Raw genomic sequence first — 14,005 nt, forward strand, 5'->3', positions numbered from 1 at the left:
GCAGAACATGAATTGGAGTCAAATCTATTAACCACAAAAGCAGAATGCTCTAACACAATCATAAATGTTTGCGACATGCAAAAGTATAGTTCCCACTGATAACTGTGATTTTGTGATTTGCTTAGAAAAAAACACACTCATCGGTTTACAGTGTCATTGTATCAGTTTTAAACACAGGGGGTTTTTTAGGGACCATTCCTTGCCACATCTTAGCCTTGTGCTAAATTACTTATTATTAAAGAAAAAAATTTTAATAGAAATAAAGGTCAGGCAAGAACATTATAATATAAATAGGTATGATAAATCAAATGTAAATAAAATTAAGGTTAAATTGATATATACTTCTTAATCAGTTTCGTAATCAGCAAAGGCACAAATTTTAAATAATGAATTTTGCTGGGTACATCCTTATTTTGTTCTTCATACTATTAATTTCCTACAAGTCAAAACATTTCCCCTTATTCTGTTTGCCTGTTCTATTTAGCACGAAAAGAAAGATAAACAAGCCAGTAAAATATATACATTATCAGAAAAGGTGGAGGGGAAAATAAAAGATTGATAACTATAAGAAACTTCTAACTCAGCAGATCTCACCCATGCAGAGCGAGGATTTCTGTTCTGTATTACTTTAAAGTTAAATTTTAAAACATCTACTTCCTATTTGCTATGTATTTCAACAAATTGTCTGAAATCTCTGCATACTTCTAAAAGTCTCTGCCTTTTTACATTATTTTAATATGGCCCTGTGGATCATTTATTATTTTACATACACGAACTTCATTTGAAATGAATAATCAGTTTGTTTTCTCATCTTCTCTATCTACCAGACTACAGATTAATTCTTTTCCATCTTGCCCACCATCATGCCTTATTACTATTGCTAGGGAAGAACTGCTAAATGATCTAAATGAGAAACATACATTTATATATCTGCATTTATATGTCTGTAGGGTTATAAAACAGGCTTCCAACATTCAGAGGAACAGTACAATGGTAAAAGCCTACACTGACTGCTCAGGAACATGGTCCATTAACATTAACTAAGCTTTTAGAGTCCTGGTCCTTCATTTTATTGTAAGTATTGACTTTTAGAATGAATTAAGACTGGAACTCAGATCAAAGGCACTTACTAATTTCCTTATTTGTTACTGGGAGTTAAGAAATTCCCGTACAATTCCCACAAGGATGCAGACAGAGTCTGGACAGACAGACAAGTGAAAAGTGGGAGCTAATGAATATTGCTCTAGTGTCAGACAGGTAAAGCACTCCCCCCTTCCTGTTAATTCAGTCGAAACAATGAAGAGAAAAACCCAACCCACCCTTGTCTTGTTTGGCTTAGACATGAACCCTTGATAAGACTCTGGAAAACAAGAAACTTTGTAATAGATTTTAGCTACCTTTGGCTGAGAAACTCATATGTCATAAAAATGTAAAAATAGTGGCGTACTCCTGCAACCAATGTACGCTTAGCTTGATATATTGTAGATAACAGAAAATGACTGAGATAAAGAAAAACATAACATTTTTACTTGAATATTATACACTTTACATTTCTCTACAGAAAGGATATCCCACCAGGAAGGAGAAAGGTGGAGCACAATCCCTGTAGCATTTCTTGTTCTGCATTGTACAAAACTTTGTAGGGACACAGGAAGAGGATACGGAAGTTTCTACAGGAAAACGGAGAAAAGTTCAAACATAAACAGTATCCAAAAAATTTACCAACAGTTTATAACATTTCCTTTTTCTCTTTAAATGTTTAAAGACACTTACATTATAGTATAGTTTACTATACATTTCTATGTGTATGTATTTTTACCATTTCTCTCACAATATCTCAAAGCAATTTACATGGAGTAATGGAAGCAATAATCTATTTGTTATAGCATCCTCCTTTTAGCAGAATGAGCAAGTGTCAGACTAACAAGTTTATACTACAATCTTTGTAGGACTTTGAAGAAACTTGTTATTTAACTGAAGTTCTCCTGAAGGCTATGTCCACAATAAGTCCCTGATTGAAACTCTGATTTGAAATTGAAGTCAAAAGAAACTCGCCATAACCTCAACATCTTTTGCACAAGGATGTAAGGCTTTGCTTCAGCAAAGCTTAAGAATGTGCTTAAATCTGGTGTTGCAGGCAGCTGAAATGTGGATGAGAGGGTTACGCTATTCAATATCTTCATAAGTGACCTGGATAATGGGATCAAATGTAGCCTGATGAAGTTTGCAGATGACACCAAATTGAGTGGGGAAGTAGACACTCTGGAAGGGAGAGCCACCCTGCAGGAAGATCTGGATAGGCTGGAAGAGTGGGCTAACAAGAACCTTATGAAGTTTAACAAAGACAAGCATAAGGTCTTGCACCTGGGAAAACATACTCCAGGAGTGCAGCTCAGACTGGGATCCACCTGGCTAGAGAGCAGCTCCGTGGAAAGGGACCTGGGGGTCCTTGTGGACAGGAAGCTCAACATGAGTGAACAGTGCGCTGCTGCGGCCAAGAAGGCCAATAGGATGCTGGGTTGCATCAAAAAGGGCATCGCCAGCAGAGATAAAGGAGTCATTATCCCACTCTACTCAGCGCTTGTCAGGCCACACCTGCAATACTGTGTACAGTTCTGGTCCTCATTACACAAAAAAGATGTGGACAGGCTGGAGGGGGTCCGGAGAAGGGCTACCAAGATGATCAAGGGTCTGGGAAGCCTGCCGTATGAGGATAGGCTGAGGGAGCTGGGCTTGTTCAGCCTTGAGAAAAGGTGGTGATCTCATCACCATGTACCAGTACTTAAAGGGGAGCTACAAAGAAGATGGAGACTCCCTTTTTACAAGGAGTCACATGGTGAGGACTAGGGGTAACGGGTACAAGTTACTGCCACAGAGATTCCGATTGGACACGAGAGGTAAATTTTTCACAATGAGAACAGTCAATCAGTGGAATAATCTCCCCAGGGGAGTGGTCGACTTCGCTCCACTGAACACGTTTAAGATTCAGCTGGACATGGTGCTGGGCCATCTCGTCTAGATTGTGCTAGAAAGGTTGGACCAGATGATCCTTGAGGTCCCTTCCAACCTGGTATTCAATAATTCTATGATTCTATGGTTATAGCTGATGCCCTGTCCTCTCACCTGGAGCAGCCAAGCTTCACTGGATGACACCAATGGTGGAGTACAGCCACATTAGCCATTCCCATAGGTTTGTGGTTGCCTGAATTTATTTTGTGTTAAACACAACATGAGAGCACATGGCTAACTTTGAAGGACTTGGTTAGTAAGTTTGGACTTAGGCTTGTGTTTATGGTCTTTTGCTAAGTCTAGTTATTAAGGAGCCTACAGTTTATATCAAAAAAGCTTTCCATGTAAATGTGACATCTCTTGATAAACACCCAGTCAAGAGCTCACAACAACAGCCAAGGGAATATTTGTATCACCAGAGTTTTGGCTGCACATCAGCAATCTTCTTAGAACTGTCACTATTGCTAGTATGTGATAAAAAGTTACCAGACAGGCAAACGGGTATCTGATTTTCAACGTGTGTACATTTAAGGTACAGGCAGGATAGCAGTCCTGATCTCATATAGAGCAAACCAGTATATGAAAGATGTACAAACTGGGAATTTTTGGAGGAACAAGATCAAGTTTGCATTGCAAGTCTACATTACTTGAGTTTTTAGAAGGATCAAAACACTGTCACTTTTAAATGACTTAGATCTGAGTATGTCTACACTGAAAGCTTTTCGTACTTGTAGTTCAAATGTATAGCAAAAAAACTGTGAAAAAATCTTCTCAGAGACAGCTGAAAAGCGATTCCACATTTTAGCTGTACTGAAGGCAGAATACGAATCTAAGGGATACCTCTGTCTTCTAACTCTAAGCACCTAATTTGGGTGGCTGAGTTAGCTGGGGAGGCCTCCCAGGATTCCTGCATAGTCAGCGGAGAGAAGCAGGCACCTCCGGATCCTTTATATCAGGGTCCTAACTTACATGCTTTGAATTGTTTTCCGAAGTCTCTCTCTGTTACTGTACATCAAGAAAAATGAGTGCACATGCACATGTGAGGTAAAGGTATTAAGACACATTCATTTTTAAACTTTTTTTGTGTAATGTGACTTAGAAAAAGGATTTTCTAGCAAGCAAAAGGCAACTACAATGATGCTAATAGCAGTCATTTCTCATAAGAAACACATAATGCATGCACTTTATGGTCTGCACCAATGAATGACTGGTTAAGGGGTTAGTTTTGACTTTAAAAACCCAAAGATATTTTGAAGGTTTATTTGCTTTTCCAAAGTGTCTTTTATATGAGGTTTACAATTATGGCTGCGGAGTATGAGAACAGGGAGGGCTTTAAGAAAACATTGATTATTTTATTAGAAAATGCACAGCACCAAGAACATGCATAATTAACTTTGTAACTACAAACACAATAATACAATCATTGCAACATCATAATCAAATACACAGTAATTAGAAGAGAAAAAAATATTGTCATTTGCACTTAACTGAAAATTGTTAAGTAGAAATGTCTCTCAAAGTGTGTGTGTCATACTGGGAAACAGAAAAGCTATAAGGTCACATGTTGCAGATAAAATCTGCGCAATTTCATTCATCATCTAAAAATCTTAGAATTAATGTGGGCTGAACAGAAGTGGCAGTGAGTTGCGCTCCATTTGACCAAAAGCATTTGAGAACAGTAAAAGCAGTTTAATTATATTCAGATGCTATAGTGATATTTGGCAGTAGAAATACCTTGGTTAAGTTATATTTAGAGATCAGGTTAGAATAAAATAGACAGATGGGAGACAGGGAAAAAAACCAAGAGAGATCGATAAAATGCAACTAAACTTCTAGCTCAGACCTTTAATTAATTAGCCTGGAAAAGAAATGGCAGCAGAACAGATTGAAAGATTTAAGAAGCATAGTGACCTCTGAAATAGTTAATCTTTGCAGTTAGATTAGACCTCACAGTTATGCAAAGATTCTTGGAATCCTCTTTCCCTGTTTTCCTGGGTTGCTCATTCAGGTGCTATGGGCTTTTCCAACGCACAGCGACACGACATTCCTGAAATGACAAAAAAATCATAGGCAATTACACTGCACACAGGAGGTAACTCCTTATAAATCTTTCACTAAGAAGGCAAACCTAATGAAATCGTACACGCAAGTGATGCTTTGAATCGAAACATGTTGGGTCATGTGCTTTCTTCCACAACAACATACAGGGAAAGCAAAACATTCAGGAAAGCAAAAATGTGCCAGAGGAAGAGGAGTGTAAAAGCAGTAATTTTCCCCAAACACTCCTTCCTGATCAGCCTCCCCACAGCCTTCCACGGGCGGGTAGGGGAGAAGAGGAAAACCTTGTGGCCTCCAAATCATCAGTCCCTTAAGATTGAAGGCAGATTTCTAATTGCAACACAGCAGTAATTCTCATTCACAGCCTCTGTCACAAGGGACTGGAACATGCTCCCCAAGGGAAAAAGAAGCCCCTGGGACGAGGGAAGAGGCTCCCACTTCCTTGATGAGGTCCTACCATCTGCACAGTATACTTGTTTTGCGGTGTGAAGAAGCACTTAGCCCTTCTCCTGCCTCTGACAGGAAACATTTTAGGTTAAAACTTGCAGAATTTCTTTGTTCCAGAAAATGTGGCACAAAGTTTTGAGCCTTTTGATGATGACATGCTATCATTTTTCCCGCTAATCTGATCCAATTTCGAACAAGAGGCTTTTCAACAGTGAACACAGTTCTTTTGATGTCTGCCATCTAAAACCTTTTCTAAAGCTCACAGTTTTACTCTAGATAGCTCAGCAAAAAAGCCCAGGGAGAAATAATGCTTGCCGGGGAACAACGTGCAGTCCCATCTCTTGAGTTTCCATAGGTTTAGAGTCAGTGTTACACCCTGGAGGTAGCACTGGACAGTACTCCAGACGGGACTTTTCTTGCCAGTGAAGCTGCCTGCGAGATGAGATAAAACTGAGGACCTGACCACTTTGTGAGCGGTATGGATCCCCCGGGAATATTTGCAATAATGAAGTTGTTGGCTCTGAAGCCTGTGTTCGTCCAGCTACAGGAAAGTGTGAAAGAGAAAAGGCAAACCTGCTAGAGGAACATTCATCAACATCGATGCAACATTTACAAGGCATTTAAATAGTATGTTGTGAAGGGCAACCGAGAATCCTACACGAATTAGGCTGTCATTCCAACTCAGGTAATTATTTTCTATATACCCACCTTCCAAAATCCCCTGGAAATCCCCCTGTAACCTGGTAGGTGGTTATTCAAGCTAGAATTACTAGAAAATAAGAGAGAAGAATGGTTATGAGTGATTCTCCCACAGAACCTATTGTGTTAGGTGTCATAAAGGCAGACACAAATTTGAAGCCTTTTCACTGCAGAGCCTGTAATCTAGAAAGAAATACAAAATATTTAGAGAGATTGAAACAATGTATACATTCATTAAATATATTTGCAATTAAAATAGTAAATGAAACGACAATTATTTCCAACTGCTTTCAACTTTGTTCTTGATAATTATACATGATTATAAGCATCTATGTACATTTAAGGAAAATTGTGTACCGCAAAGTGACATTACAATTATTTAATTTAATTTAATAATTTAATTACAGTGGGACACTGCTCAGAGTGAAATTACACTAAAACTTAGACCAACACGGATATGAACCTCAGCCTGAAGAGCTTAAACAGAGATCTGGAGCACAGCAAATCTACCTTTATTTTTTTGTTTCCTTGTTTCAGATTGGTTAATTACAGCAGCATATGAGATTTATGAACAGTTTAAAAATATGGAAGAAACAATCTGAAAGGACAGACAAAGCCTGGTTTCTTAATTGATGTAATCTAATAAACATGAGGCAGAATTATAGTCACTATACTTAGGAATGCTTTGGGGCAATTTTTTCAACAGAAGGACAGGTTTATAAATACAGGCTCTTTTACAAACTGCACTACCCCTAGATAAACAGGACACAGAGACATCCTGGGTGCATATGTTTGTTCAAGGATCACCTAAACCCATCAGATTAGGACTTTCAGCAGCGGTAACCTGCCTTACTGATAGAAAGGGAGCTGTCTCTAGCTGCTCTTAGTCCTTTACGAGTGCGACAGCTGTTGTCTGGACCAACTCTGAGCAAGGAACAACAATTTCCAAAGCTAAAACCCCAGATCTTCACAGCTTGAGGACAGGACTCAGGCTTTACAATTAACAGTTGTAATGATAATATGTGCTGATGAATGGATGTGAATCGAGGCACAGAAGTTGGCTAGTGACTCTACTAAAAACATAACTAGCATTTTTATGACTACATAAACAGGTTTTCTGAGTTGAATTGCTTTTGCAGAAGAAAAAGGCTCCTACACAATAAAAACTCACAATTTTCCTCATTCATCATCTTATACTTTTGCATCAGATAATCCTTAAGGATAACTATTAAGTCTAGATTAATTTAGGCAGGCAGATATCATGGATGAGAGAGCTTCATCAACCATTCTGTAAAGCACAGTGTTTTTATCAAGCACATAGATGTAGTTTCAAATAATATTTTCCGGATGACATCCATAGTGCTCGAATCAGTAGCCCTGGCCAAAAGCTCCCATTTTCTTCCACTTCCAGCAGAGCTTTCTGAATTCCTCATGTCTCCAACATATCCTGGTGGCTTTATTCCATTAAAGAAGTGCCGTGCTTTCTTGTCCAGCATCCATAGGGTAATATGAAGAGCCCTCATCCAGTGGCCATCCAACCTCCAGTATGGCAGCTTTAGTTAGGTTTCTACCTCACTATCTAGACAAAAAAGGACCGGTGCTGTAAAAAAAATTCTAGTGCTGTCAACCCAGTTACAGAATAATAAATAGAAGAAATATCTTAATTTTAAAACATTTTTTTTAAGACATAGTGTTATTTCCTTTTTGTAAACGAAAACAAGTTATACTGGGTTTGAGAGTTTGTTCTCTCAGATCTCCACACCAATAACCAGTCAAGGTAACTCTGGAGTGTCTCTGCTTCTTCTCTTGTTCACAAAATCAATCAAAGATAAATGTAGGAGATGAATGCTGTCAGTCCAACATTGCATATTGGTACCATAAAAGCTTCTCTGGCTACCCTGGTTTTGCAAAACTGGGTCTTCAGTTGTAGTCTCCAAACAAAGATTGATTCCTGCATCCGAATGACTTCAGCTAACGGTTACAGCAAGGACTTCATCCACTGTGCATTTTAATCTGGGAAATATACTATCTCAAGTTAAACATTTTGGTGCTTCTTTATTTGGGAAACACAAAATGAGGATTTAGCAGACCTCACATCTGTATTCTAAAACTCAGAGTGACTTCTAAAAGGGAATTATTTAAGGAAAATAACAAAATTACATAATTTGGTGTGGTAGTACCATGTTATTCTTGCTCCCCCATGGCATGTTAGAAGATGAGACGGAAGAAACCCGACGGACCTCCACAAGAGGCTCTCAGTTTGCTCACTGCCAGCTGTTTGGATGCTATTGACTAATGCTTAGTGGCCAACTGTGACGATTCCATCAAAGCATACTTTTGTTCCCAATGACATCGTAAGCAACAACCCAACAGAGCGCTAAAAAATAATCATAACTTCTGCGTCATTGCACATCAAGAACATTCTGAACTGCAGTTATTGTGCTGAAATGACGAATCTTGGGACTGTTAAAAGAAATAGCAGGGCAATATTGATTCTGAAGTATTATGCATTGAACATCACTGATGCACTGGGCAGACAGAAGATAATGTCACTCACTCTGAGATTTTCTAAATAGAGTTAGAAATAGACAGCGCAATGTAGATATATGAGACACAAGAAAAGACACAGAGGATGTAAACTCCAAATAGTGGAAACGTGTCCCTTTTCATAAATCCAAACCAACAGCCTAGATCTGAGGTCTACAGCTCGAGGGTCGAAACCCAATCAGCAAACTACCGCTGGTCTGTCTCTGAGATGTGATGCGGAGCTGGAAGATCCAGGTCGAATTTGACGATTTGAGCGCCCCTTGACTTTTAGTATGTCATTTCCCTCAATTTATGATGTCGCGCCATGTTGCGCCGTTTCTGTGTCGCGCTATCTATCGCAGCTCCAGCTCGGGAAGGCGGCCGGCGCACCTAGCGAGCTGCCGCACCCCACCAACCCCTCAACCTCCAGCCACCCGAAGCGCAGGATCCCAACGCCTCGCTCCGCCACCACCTGAGCCCCCAGTTGGGTGGGACGAGGACGGCCGCCTCGCCCAGGGCCGCCGCCTCGCCCAGGCCCCTCGCGATGCTCCGGGAGGACGAAGAGCCCCTCGCAAGCGCTTCATAAGCATCTCCCCACCGTCACCCGGGGAAACACGGGTACGTTTTCGCCAAGCCACTTCAGCCGGCTGGTAGCCAGTGCCGCCGGTGGGCCAAGCGCTGGGCCGGCGGGAAGCTCCTCCCCAGGGCTGTCGCACAGGAAGAGGTGGAGGTCGGGGGAGCCGCCGGAGCTCCCTGCGAGGCTGCGGCGGTACCGTTACCCGTTTTACTACGCGTGTGTCTTATATTACAGCCATGCTGCACATCAGCGGCCAGAGCGAGGGGAGAGGGGAGGAAAAGCCTGTTTACACAGACTGCAAACCGCCTGGGGAATAATGCAGGAAAGGAAGTGAGCCGGCTCTCTGTCTGACTGCTCTGACTTCCTGCTCGCTCTCTCGCACAGGCACACGCACACACACACGCACACACACACACACACACGCACACACACACACACACACCCCGGCCGAAAAAAAAAAAAAAAGAAAAAAAAAAAAAAAGGGGGGGGAAATCAGGATCTCATTACAAGAGCAAGAGAGCGTTTGCAGAAGACTGTCAGCATGGAGAACCGGGGAATTTTACCCAGCTCCCTCTAAACTACCAGGAGAGAGCGGAAAAGTCCCTCAGGCTCTGGGTAGGTACAAGTGCTGCCGCGCCTGCCCCGACTCCTGCAAAGTTTCGGGGGGCTTCGGGGAGGGGAAGGGGAGGCCGGCGGCTGCTGCGGGGGCTGCGGGGGCCGGCGCCCGCCTGGCTGGTGGGGCAGCGGCGGGGACGCCGCGGGGCGAGCGGCGGGCAGGAGGTGAGGAGCGCCGGGGGGCAGCGCGGGGAGGAGGGCTCGGAGCCCCACACGGGTTCGGGGCTGGCGGGGCCCAGGGGTCCTGCCCCGGGGCCGGGCCCGGCCAGCGCGGCGGTAACGAGGGCAGGGGGCGGCGGTTGGGGAGCGCGGGGTGCTGGGGGGGCGGGGGGCAGTCGCGCCGCCTCAGGGCCCCCCCGCCCGGGTCGAGGGCTGCCCCAGGGGCCCCGCCGCCCCCCGGGAGCTGCGGGTGTCGGTGAGGGGACGGAGCGTGTGTGTGGGGCGGGCGGGCGAGGGGGTGTGAGGAGAGGCAGGGCCGGGGGGGGGGGGGGGCGCTGCCTGACAGGGCGCAGCGGGTCGGGGGGAGCCCTGGCACCCCTCGCCGCCCCGCAGCCCCCTCGGCGGTGCCGGGGGGTATCTTGGCCCCCCTTCTCCGGCGGTGTCCGGCTGCCGGGGCGGCGCGGGCCTGCCCGGTACGAGCGGCATCATGATAACGGCGTTGGGGGCGGCGGGGGCCACCCGGGTGCCTGTCACGGCGGCGGGGGGCGCCGAGGGGTCCCGGCGCCGTGGCGAGGCCGAGCCGGGCCGGGGGGGGGGGGCGGGGGGAGGGAAGGGAAGGCTCCTGCAGAAACTGCAGAAGGGGCTTTAAAAGAGAGAAAAAAAAAAAAAAAAAAGTGTCGGGAGAGTTTCTGGCTTGTCTGGAAACAGCAAGACTAATTGCCATGCGCTTCCGGTTTGAAACTGGCAGCAGACAACATCTTGAAAATGAGTCACTGCAGCTCACAAAGAAACTCTGTGGTTTTCTCCCTCTCAGGTTTATATATTTGCTCCTTTTTACAGTTTCCTTTGTAGTCTTCTGCGTTCTCCCCGGCCCTCCCCGCTTTTCTTAGCTACCCCCTGCCCCAAGACCCCTTGGCCGACGTGGATAGTTTCCACGACCAACCGAAAAAACACTAAAAATGTTTGTAAGGGAAGGGAAAAAAATAGGAGAGAGAGAGAGAAAGGGAGAGAAAGTGGAGAGTTGTTTTTGGATCTGGCTTTGCTGAAGGTTAGAGGGACTCTGATGCTGCAGGGGGAAAAAGTTCCCTGAATTTTCCACTGGCTGCAGGAAGAGAGCCCATTTAGTCATGGCTAAGTAATGTCTGCACACACACCAACTAATCTCATTAGGAGTTTCCGTTCCCTAACACAGGAGGGTTTTGTGAAGCCCTGTCAGCCTTTCTAACACTGCAGTTGAAAGGGAGACAACTTACATCTTTATTTACTTAGAGGTGTAGCGCTAAGACAAGTTTATACCATGCAGCATCTTTTCGGTCATGAGGACTCCAACTTCAAAAGTCAATGGTTTCATTTAATTTCAGGCAGAAAGTCATGGTTCATCTCATATTTTGCTCATACAGACTTTTTGACTATTACAGATTAAACGTCGTTTATGCATAAATAGTTTCGTAGGGTGAAGTTCGGAAATGGGGTACATAGAAGGCTGCGTTATGATGAGCATGTTCTGTGCATCTGTGACAATTGTATGTAATTGCATGATTAAAAGACTCTTGTGCCAAGATACTGAGGCGATAGGCATGGTTGAAGAGTATGTTCACTCACATAACCTTGCTGTATTGGTGCTTTACATATTTAATTTCCAAGTGATAATTATTTTGTACATATCACTTGACTTAGTGGTTTGTGTAATTATTTCGTGACGATTTATTCTCGTAGCGGTCATGAAAAAAGTCTGTGTTCAGAATTAGAAAGATTTTTGCCATGCCCCACTGATCTTTAATTTAAATTAGAAGTTAACAACGTTTTGCAAAGAAAGTCGGGAGCAAACAAAGAAAATGGAGTCTTGCTTGCAAGTGGGTTTTAACTTAAAGAAATGTCAAACAATGTGAATAAAATTGCATGTGATAGGAAATAACACTTAGCTACCTACTTGAATTATCATGTGATGGCATTAAACTAGCAAATACTGTGCAAAAAAGTAGTACTTGGATGGAGAACTAATTGCAGTATACCAGGTGTTTACCTTTGAGGATCTTCAGTGTTTCCTGTACTTCCTATGTCCAAGCTGCACAGAAAAGTTCTTCATTAACATCACTTTACAGAGGACTTTTATTAGTGGATTAGTGACACAATCTCCAGACACAGATGCTTCTTGATTTCCTAGTTGGGCAGAGAAGAATTTTTAGAACAGTATGTAAACCAGAAAATGCCTAATCTCTGCTTCAATCTAATGCCGTCATCAAGTAGTGAGAACTATTTCCCGGTTTTGGAATTTTATTTCTTTTGTAAAATTCTAAATTTTAGAGAGAGGGAGGTGCATTACTGGGCATAATGTTAAAAATTCTGTTGAATATGTTATGGGAGAGCTAGTGTGACATACCGCACCAAAACTCTTACTGAAGAGTGTTCCCTAGCTCTTATTATCTCTCTTTGAAAGATGGACATTAAATTGTCCACTTATTGCATTAAATATTGCTGGAATTTCAGTATGCCGTCTGCTGAATCAGTTAGATGAAGCACACACATTCATACATACAGATATATATAGATATATAGTCTATCTACACTATATAAATTTCATATATTGTATTCACTCAGCATAAGTAAAAACATCTTGATGTCCTCATAGAAAAACAGATGTAGTAGTAGTAGTAGTGTACCGGTTGTGTGTTCTGTATGTTTGAAAGACTGAATGAGAAGTAATCTGTAGATATGTTAAAAATACATCAGTTCTGTTTGGAACAGAAAAAAAATGCAAATATCAAATAGTGAATGATGGTTTCCACTCAAATAATAAAAATGTCTTAAAGGTGTTTTCACTGTAAGTATGATTTTATTCTTTACCTGTTTTAATTTATGAAACATAGAAGTGTGCAAGAAGAATATATACTGTCTACTAAGGGATGAGATATTATTGTAATTGCTTGTGTCTCGGTTTTCCAAATCACCTCTGTGAGTTGTTCCTAAAAAGAAAAAACCTACAGGCTTACATCCTTTCTGATATCACCAACTCCACCTAGATGCAGCAGCTGAAATAAGCAACACAATCTCAGGGGGAGAAACTCAGCTACAGCCTTCCTTGTAACGGTGTTTACGAACCACTACACACATGGATGCTTTCGTGTGTAGAAACAAAAGTCTATTTTGCTTTATTCAGTAGCAGTTCTCACGCTTACTGATTCACAGTGGTTCATTGCTCCTGTTACTTAATGTTACTTCATTAAACTTGAATCACGAAAACAAATCAAGTATCTCACTCCAAAGACTGAAGCATTCACCTTTGCTGTGTGTGAAGTCCAGTTACGTAAACTTTACCTCCTCGTTGTAATGCCCTTCTTGGGATGGAGGCCAGCTTCAGGGTGTGTTACGGTAGAGGTGTTCTTACGGGAAGGTATTACTGCTGCTCAAGTGACTTAATATAACCAAAGCTGAAACCTACCTTAGTTTAAAAATCTGTTCTGGAGGGCTTAGCACAGAGTGAAAGTCATTTTGCAGGTTCACCAAGGTGCATGGAGCTTGTTGCTTGCTGTGACGGTCATATGTTTACATGTAGGAAGATAGGTATATATAATACTTACGGACATTGAGGTCCATCAGCTGTTATGCAAAATGCAAATCTTTGCCTTGGGAATGCCAACATGTTGCTTCAGAAAATCAAAGAAAAGAAATAGACGCTGAAATGAAATGTCATTTGGCAACTAAAGATAAGGAAGTGTGGGATAAGGCTGGGAGAATGAACATACAGTTATTTGTCATACATGTAGGACTTGGGGGTGTTGGTTGACAGCCGCCTGAACGTGAGCCAGCAGTGTGCTCAGGTGGCCAAGAGGGCCAATGGCATTCTGGCTTGTATCAGGAATAGTGTGGCCAGCAGGACCAGGTTGGTGATAGTGCCCCTGTACTCGGCACTTGGTG

General features: G+C 42.7%; 1 protein-coding gene across 1 annotated transcript in view; it reads left to right on the plus strand.

Moving 5' to 3' along the window:
• Positions 1 to 9,778: 9,778 nt before the first annotated feature.
• Positions 9,779 to 14,005, plus strand: part of ELK3 (ETS transcription factor ELK3) — a 40,926-nt gene continuing 36,699 nt past the window's right edge. The window contains exon 1 of the mRNA XM_087767400.1: positions 9,779 to 9,931. The gene's annotated coding sequence lies outside the window, so the exon portion shown is untranslated. The remainder of the gene's footprint in view (positions 9,932 to 14,005) is intronic.

This window comes from Nipponia nippon, unplaced genomic scaffold (genome assembly GCF_047370975.1).
Source record: "Nipponia nippon isolate SJK-2023a ecotype South Korea unplaced genomic scaffold, ASM4737097v1 scaffold_3, whole genome shotgun sequence".
Classification (NCBI taxonomy): Eukaryota; Metazoa; Chordata; class Aves; order Pelecaniformes; family Threskiornithidae; genus Nipponia; species Nipponia nippon.